Source organism: Schistocerca americana, chromosome 2 (assembly GCF_021461395.2).
Source record: "Schistocerca americana isolate TAMUIC-IGC-003095 chromosome 2, iqSchAmer2.1, whole genome shotgun sequence".
In the NCBI taxonomy this organism is placed as follows: Eukaryota; Metazoa; Arthropoda; class Insecta; order Orthoptera; family Acrididae; genus Schistocerca; species Schistocerca americana.
In genome coordinates this window covers 748,949,254-748,958,265 of record NC_060120.1, presented here as the reverse complement: position 1 = coordinate 748,958,265, position 9,012 = coordinate 748,949,254, and the positions used below count along the sequence as shown (strand labels likewise).

At 46.0% G+C, this 9,012-nt stretch overlaps 1 pseudogene; it reads right to left on the bottom strand.

The window, feature by feature from the left end:
• Positions 1-7,606: 7,606 nt before the first annotated feature.
• LOC124597254 lies at positions 7,607-7,726 on the bottom strand (annotated as a pseudogene).
• Positions 7,727-9,012: the final 1,286 nt, after the last annotated feature.

The window sequence follows — 9,012 nt, the reverse complement described above, 5'->3', positions numbered from 1 at the left end:
AACAACTAGCGACTGGGCCGTCAACAACACGCGGTGTCTATTGCGTCAGCAGATGGCGTTCCGGTATTTGAAAACCCAGCAATATACCGAGAAGCCACGCTCTGTGCTAATACTTTTCGTGTGCAGAGGAGATACATGTTGTGGTGTCACCACCAGACACCACACTTGCTAGGTGGTAGCTTAAATCGGCCGCGGTCCATTTAGTACATGTCGGACCCGCGTGTCGCCACTGTGTGATCGCAGACCTAGCTCCACCACAAGGCAGGTCTCGAGATAGGGGATAGCACTCGCCCCAGTTGTACGGACGACATTGCTAGCGACAATACGGACGAAGCCTTCCTCTCATTTGCCGAGAGACAGTTAGAATAGCCTTCTGCTAAGTCCATGGCTACGACCTAGCAAGGCGCCAATTGTAACAGTGCATGTATCTTACGAGTCTCATTTGTATAGTCAAGAGAGATGTATCACAAGGAGTGATTAAAAGTTAAGTATATTCCAAAGCTACGTATTTTATTTATAGCAGTCATAACGTATCTTGTTCCAGACTTGACGCCAGTCGGCGTGTGTGTACGCGTGCAAATCGGCTCCCTTCGCAGTGTGGCGTAACTAGCTTGTTACGCCACAACACATGTTTGCCCTTAACACTGCATTTCTTTGTTAATGGTAGGCACCGTGGGCAGAATTGTAATGTCTGGTATGTGAGGTAGCACGAACATGTGCTGTGTACCGGAAGGTGCGGCGTTTGTAACCAGCAACGATAAATGCGCACGTATACCAATACTTTTTGATGCGATTGTATAGTAAAGCAGCGCAAAGGTCGATTAATACAAGAAGATGAATGTCAGAGCATTCCACAGCGCATTTCACACAGGTCGTCAACAGAAACACGTGTTTTTTTTTTTTGTTTTTTTTTTTGGGGGGGGGGGGGTTGGGGGGGGGGGGTGGGAGGTAGTGGTGTAAACTGCTAACACTGAAATTAATCTATCCTGGCCCGCGCTCACTCATGCTGTAATAGTGAATTTTGTGCTTTTACGTCTTCCTTGATTTTATTTTGTGTTCATTAAACGTATTTTAAATCGAAACCGCCCGGATAACCACTCGTGTTAACACGCCGCTTTCGAGATTCAGGAAGGCGCGCCGGTCCCGGATGGAATCTGCTCGGCGGATTAAGGACGAGGCCCGTTGTGCCGGCCAACCTGGAAGTGGTTTTTAGGCTGTTTCCCACATTCCGCCTCAGTTACACGATTCGCAAGTATTTCGGAAACGTTCTGACACTCACATGGGATATCACTATACGCAGACGGATGGGGTCACAAATTCCGTCCTGAGAGGGAGGAGGAGGGATGGGTGGCGGCAGGAAGAGCATCCTGCCGCCCTCGACTGATAACACTGCCAAATCCAGATTAATATGCCGACCTCGTGAAGGCCAGAAAAAAAACAAGAAAAAGTGTTTAAAATACTGTACGGCTTTAAAGCTACAAAAAAAGAAATCAATATTTATGTTACAAGACGCATTTCGTTTTATTGATGTAAAACTTCATCGTAAGCCTGCAATGAAACATGTTTCCAATTTTGGTTTACTTTGCAGATCTAAAAAACAGTTACAAAATATACTGACGCATAATTTTCCGTATTTCTCTGATTTCCGCCTATTACTAGCGAAGTATCTTCCGCTTACACGCTTCGCAAGTATTCCTGCAAAAAAAATGGTTCAAATGGCTCTGAGCACTATGGGACTCAACTGCTGTGGTCATTAGTCCCCTAGAACTTAGAACTACTTAAACCTAACTAACCTAAGGACATCACACACACCCATGCCCGAGGCAGGATTCGAACCTGCGACCGTAGCAGCAGCGCGGCTCCGGACTGGAGCGCCTAGAACCGCACGGCCACCGCGGCCGGTAGTATTCCTTGCATTTGGCACTGATGTTTATCAGAAATATCTCTTTAATGCGCAAGGAAACGACACTTACAGATATAAACAAAAACAAGACAATAATACTGTAAGTAAAACTTACACGTCAGTACCTTTTGTAACTAACTGTTTTTAGATATACATCTGCATCTACATCTATGCTCCGCAAGCCACCCAACGGTGTGTGGCGGAGGGCACTTTACGTAAGAGAGCAAACCAAAAATGTAAATATGTTTCATTGCAAATGACTGACGATGTTTTAAATCGATAAAGGTAAAAGCATATGTCAATGGAAATATGCACCTTTTAGTAGTTGTAACACGAATTTTAAACATCTGTCTGGAACCGCGCGACCGCTACGGTCGCAGGTTCGAATCCTACCTCGGGCATAGATGTGTGTGCTGTCCTGAGGTTAGTTAGGTTTAAGTAGTTCTTAGTTCTAGGGATCTGATGACCTCAGAAGTTAAGTCCCATAGTGCTCAGAGCCATTTGAACCATTTTTAAACATCTGTAATAACTGAAAAGACACTGTGTCCACACACATGAAGAACTGTATTTTAGAGTATGCTTTGTATTCGTGACCCATTGCAGAGGTTCCATGACAATTTGGATATTTTTTCTAAGAGTGTTCTTGCACCAAAGTGTCCATGTGGAACTGCTTCCTTTCTACTATACCATTAGCCATGACATCAGCTTCGCGTAAGTTAGAACGCAGTTTGTGTGTCAAGATGAGATGAATGTTTCTGTTCAGTTTTGCATCTGGCTTCATGAATTATTTCACAAATATTTCTTGTTAGTAGGATCTTAGTATGATTCTGTTTTAGATTTTTTAAATTTTTTCCCTCTGATCTCGGAGTCAGAGCATAAAATAAATTGCGCTAGTGGCCAAATATTGTGGCGAATCGTTGTTGAAATACCACCGTGCGACAAATCATCCTTCGCTACGTGTCTTTAGTAGTCGCCAAGGCATTAAAATGTTTTAGAATTGACGTACTGTCTCCATTATATATTCCTTAAGTGCTTGGAAAGCTCCCTTCATATGTACCCTCGCTGTTCTGGCGACACTGAAAGAGATGTGGTAGTGTTTACGACAACGGACTCGAATTCAGAATAGGGTATTCAAATCCCTGTTCGTGTATCTCTTTTTAGGGTATCCGTGGTATAAATAAATCAAAATTCCTGGCAGATTAAAACTGTGTGCCCGACCGAGACTAATCGCAGGAGAGCTTCTGTAAAGTTTGGAAGGTCGGAGACGAGATACTGGCAGAAGTAAAGCTGTGAGTACCGGGCGTGAGTCGTGCTTCGGTAGCTCAGATGGTAGAGCACTTGCCCGCGAAAGGCAAAGGTCCCGAGTTCGAGTCTCGGTCGGGCACACAGTTTTAATCTGCCAGGAAGTTTCATATCAGCGCACACTCCGCTGCAGAGTGAAAATCTCATTCTGATAAATAAATCACTTGGTCATCACTGTCGAAATGAATATCTAAATAAGGGCTACCAGAGTTTTCCATAAATCACTCACAAAATGTTTGGTTTTCATGCTGTACTGATTGTGCAGTTACCTAAAGAATGAAATGAAAATTGACATGTGCAATGCGTTTCGATAGAAAATAAATCTCTTAATGCATACCTGTCTTTCCACGACTTTGTAATTCCATGTTCGTTTTGCTTCAAAGCTTCTTTCAGTATTCCTTCCACTGTGAAAACCGTGTGTCCGATTTGTGAGAAACGTACAGCACTAGTCAACCATAGTGTCCTATTTCCCACGGTATCCTAATAAAACCTCTCTCCCTGCTTCTCACTGAAAACACTAAGGTTATTTAGGGAATTAATTGAATGAAGGAAGTACACTTTCAAACTCATTCAACAACAAATTTATTTTTTATTTAGTCACGTGGCTTTTCAAATATGTGCTCTGAGTTGGAGCTATTATAGTTCCGCTGAAATTTCTGTGGACCTTCTTTGTGAGGTATCCATACCTCTTTCTGAACCGTTTGTAAAAAAATTAAAACACCGTCTCTAAGACGTTTCCGATTCTCTGGAACAACAACAACACATATTCCTTTCATCCAGAAAGCTAATAAAATAACTTTAAAACCACTAGATATGATCCATCCATGACTACTACACTTAAATGTTGTGAGAACAGCAGCTATGTTCTCAAACCGCTTCTTCAGATGTACAGAATGCTCTTTAGGCATTTAGGCAAACTGCACTGACAATGAGACATCTTTTTCAGAGTTGATCACCTCATACTGCTTCTTAAATTTCTCTGCCGTTGCAAGATGAATATTAAAGTAAACTAGGTTAGGCTCTGTAGAAAAATACGGGATGAACGGTAGTCTTTCTTCTGTACCAAAAACGGGGGCAAGACTTGTTCTTTAACCTACAGCTTGACAGTTCCTATAAATTCTAAGGAAGGCTCAAATATTTCACTAAATCGTTAAATTAAGCCTGTGTAAATGTTTGGAAAGGAAATTGCTCCTGACAGTGTGTATTTTTTCTGTATAAATTCCCAGACGTTACTCCTAACACGCTCTCAACGAACAATGAAATTTGCAGGACGCCGACGCCGTTTGTGAACGTGTAGACTTTTAATCACGTTCATCATAAACTGTTTTTTCTGAAATGTTATTTGTGCTGTAAAATCGCATAGATGTGGAGGATTCACGAGCATACCCATGATTGTCAAAATAGTGTTTCCATTTTCTCCTATCAGTGTGGTGAACTGGGCTTTTTCCGTTCCCTGGAAAGTAAGGCCGCAGTGTTTCCCGCATTTATTAAGAAGCGCCGCAGTGTTTCCCTCTTTTATTTTTATTTTTTGGTAGAGTTGCTTTTTCGAGTCACTTCCCTGCCAAATATCAGGAGAGGTGGTATTGAGGCATAGGAAATCCTAACCAGTGGAGGCCTCCGAAAACCTTGGTCACAGCCGCGGGATTAGGAGTGTTTCTAAAGTAATTGTGCAGCACTATGCTTCAGACATGAAGCACGAAAACATAGTGTATGTTAAAGTGTACGTGTTTATGGGCATACAGAGGAAAGTCGGTGACTTGCTACACATGTGCAGTGTACCTGTGTTGCTATCCCGTTTAAAGACATAATATTAAAGGTGATGGTATTCCTTTAGATGTCTATTTCTATGCACAAGATACTCCAATATTCTTTAAGATAACACAGCTATTTTAACCATACTAAAAGGACGCTTTTCCCTTTTCCTTGAAGTCTTTATACCCTTAAGTTCAATTTTATCCTTCGTGCATTATGTATTAGTTACTCACTTCCTCTTAATGATCTTGGAGCTTTATATGATGAGCATCGTTGCAATGCTGGGTTTGTGTCGCAGCCGATTCTGCTTTGGATCGTTGATCCAAAAATTTGATCATGGCAGGAAGGCCGGTGAAATTTTTTATATGCTTTCGTCGATCGTTATTTGTATCTGGAATCCACGGAACAGATTATGCTGAACGAAAACAATTTAAGAGCCATTCTCTTCGCTCTCTGTTTGCGTTCTCGCTCAAAGCTTGCAGTGTCGCAAATACACTGAAGAGCCAAAGAAACTGGTACACTTGCCTAATATCGTGTAGAGCCCCCGCGAGCACGCAGAAGTGCCGCAACACGACGTGGCATGGACTCGACTAATGTCTGAAGTAGTGCTGGTGAAACTGACACCTTGAATCCTGCAGGGTTGTCCATAATGTTCATGTCTGAGGAGTTTGGTGACCAGCAGAAGTGTTTAAACTCAGAAGAGTCTTCCTGGAGCCACTCTGTAGCAATTCTGGACGTACGGGATGTCGCATTGTCCTGCTGGAATTGCCCAAATCCGTCTGAATGCACAATGGACATGAATGGATGCAGTTGATCAGCCATGATGCTTACGTACGTGTCACTTGTCAGAGTCGTACCTAGACGTATCAGGCGTCCCATATCACTCCAACTGCACACGCCCCACACTGTTACAGAGCCTCCATCAGCTTGAACAGTCCCCTACTGAGATGCAGGGTACATGGGTTCATGAGGTTGTCTCCCTTCCCGTACACGTCCATCCGCTCGATACAATGTGAAACGAGACTCGTCCGACCAGGCAACATGTTTCCAGTCATCAAGAGTCCAGTGTCGATGTTAACGGGCCCAGGCGAGGCGTAAAGCCTTGAGTCGTGCAGTCATGAAGGGTACACGAGTGTCAAGGGTACACGAGTGGGCCTTCGGCTCCGAAAGCCCATATCGATGATGTTTCGTTAAATGTTTCGCACGCTGACACTTGTCACTTCTGTCATGCTGAACGATTCTCTTCAGTCGTCTCGTCGGTCCCGCTCTTGGAGGATCTTTTTCCGGGCGCAGCGATGTCGGAGATTTCATGTTTTACCAGATTCCTGGTATTTACGATACACTCGTGAAATGGTCGTGCAGAAAAATTCGCACTTCATCGCTACCTCGGAGGTGCTGTGTCCTATCGCTCGTGCGCCGACTACAAGACCACGTTCAAACTCACTTAAATCTTGATAACCTACCATCGTAGCAGCAGTAACCGATCTAACAACTGTGCCAGACACTTGTTGTCTTATATAGGAGTTGCCGACCGCAGCGCCGTATTCTGCCTGTTAAGATATCTCTGTATTTGAATACGCATGCCATACCGGTTTCTTTGGCGCTTCAGTGTAGCTATACATTCTGGGTTCTGCTTCTCGATCGACGGCCTGAAATTTGTGGTGTTATTTCTCGATGGAATCTTCAGTTTATCGTCTGTAATTCACCTTTTTTCTCTTATTCCATTTTGAACACATTGTAAGCACTATATACACCTTTTTTTAACGCTACGACAAATGTATTTTGGACTTCTATATCTACAGCCATACTCTGCAACTACTATGGTTTGCATGGTTGTCAGTTCTTCCAATTCTACAAGTTATCAGGACTCATTCCCGTACCATTCACGTATGGGCCTCGGAAAGACTGTTTAAATCCCTCTCTGCACACATTAATTAATATAATGTTGACCTCACGACCTTTACGGGAGCGACACATAGGGTTTGTAGTATATTCCTATGTTCCTTATTTAAAGCTGGTTTATGAAATCTTGTAAGCAGTCTGCGTCTATCTTGAAAGTCTGCCAGTTCAGTTTCTTCAGCATCTCTGTGGCACTCCCCCATTCGTACTGCCCTTCCTTCTACAATGATCAGCCAGAACATTATGGCCAATCTAATAACCGGAATGTCCACCTTTGGCACGGATAACAGCGGCGACGCGTCGTGACAAGGAAGCAATGAGGCCTTGGTAGGTCGCTGGAGGGAGTTGCCACCACGTCTGCACACACAAGTCACCTAATTTCTGTAATTTCCGGGCAGAGGGGGTCGATGAACTCTGACGCTACGGTCAATCACATCCCAGATGTGTTTGATAGGGTTGAAATCTGGGGAGTTGGGGGACATCAGTTGGAACTCGCCACTGTCTTTCTCGAGCCACTCTGGTACACTCCTGGTCCTGTGAAAGCAAAAGCACTTCGTCTTCAGGCCACAAGTGGCCCAACGGGAGCATCCGACCGCCGTGTCATCCTCAGTCAAGGATGCGGATAGGAGGGGGGTGTGGTCAGGGCACCACTCTTCCGGTCGTTATGATGGTTTTCTTTGACCGGAGCCGCTACTATTCGGTCGAGTAGCTCCTCAATTGGCATCACGTGGCTGAGTGCACCCCGAAAAATTGCAACAGCGCGTGGTGTCCCCTGGATGGTCACCCATCCAAGTGCCGGCCACGCCCGACAGTGCTTAACTTCGGTGGTCTCACCGGAACCGGTGTATTCACTGCGGCAAGGTCGTTGCGCCTGGTCATGTGACATGGCGCATTATCTTGTGGAAAAATGGCACTGCCGTCGGGAAACATGATAGTCATGGAGGGTTGTATGTGGTCTGCAACCAGTGTACGATACTCCTTGCACGACTCGGTGCCTTCCTCGACCTCCACTGGACCCATGGATGTCCACTTGAATGTTCCCCAGAGTATAATGGCGTCGCCGGCAGCTTGTCTGCGTCCCGCAGCATAGGTGTCTAGGAGCTGCAGTCCTGGAAGACGACGGATTCCCGCCCTTCCATCGACATGATGAGCAATCTATCGGGACTCATCGGACCATACAACGCTCTGACACTGCGCCAACATCCAGAGTCGATGGTCACGTGCCCATTTCAGTCGTAGCTGCCGATGTCGTTGTGTTAACATTGGCAAATGCGTGGGTCGTCGACTACGGAGGCCCATCGTTAGGAGTGTACTGTGTTTTCAGACACCCCTGTACTCTGTCCAGCATTAAAGTCTGATGTTAGTACCGCCACAGTTCGCCGCCTGCCCCGTTTTACCAGTCTAGCAAGCCTACGGCGTCCCACATCCGTAATGATGGGTGGCCGCCCAGCCCCACGACGTCTGGACATGGTTTCACCTTGTGTTGTACTGTATGTTATCTGGGTACCTAGAAACGACGGAGAGGCTCCGTCCCCGCCGCAGCCGCAGTGGTCCACAACTCCACCACAACTACCGCAGTCCACTTCACCACTCCGCCGCCCCACACCGAACACAGGGTTATTGTGCGGTTCGGCCCCCGGTGGACCCCCCAGGGAACGTCTCACACCAGACGAGTGTAACCCCTATGTGTGCGTGGTAAAGTAATGGTGGTATACGCGTACGTGGATAACTTGTTTGCGCAGCAATCGCCGACATAGTGTAACTGAGGCGGAATAAGGGGAACCAGCCCGCATTCGCCGAGGCAGGTGGAAAACCGCCTAAAAACCATTCACAGACTGGCCGGTTCATCGGACCTCGACACAAATCCGCCGGGCGGATTCGTGCCGGGGTCCAGGCGCTCCTTCCCGCCCGGAAAGCCGTGCGTTAGACCGCACGGCCAACCGGGCGGGCTTGGTTTCACCTTGTGTTGAAGACGCCAAAGCACCCCCTAACACCTTTCCGAAATGCTAGTGCCGAACCTCCAGGGCCATCACAATCTGCCACAGGTCAAAGTAAGGTAGATCGCACGCCTTCCTCATTCTACACGCGGGCATGACTCTCACCGATTCTACATGCGCTGTGCGTGTGTCTAACAGTGATTCCTCGCCAGGTGATGG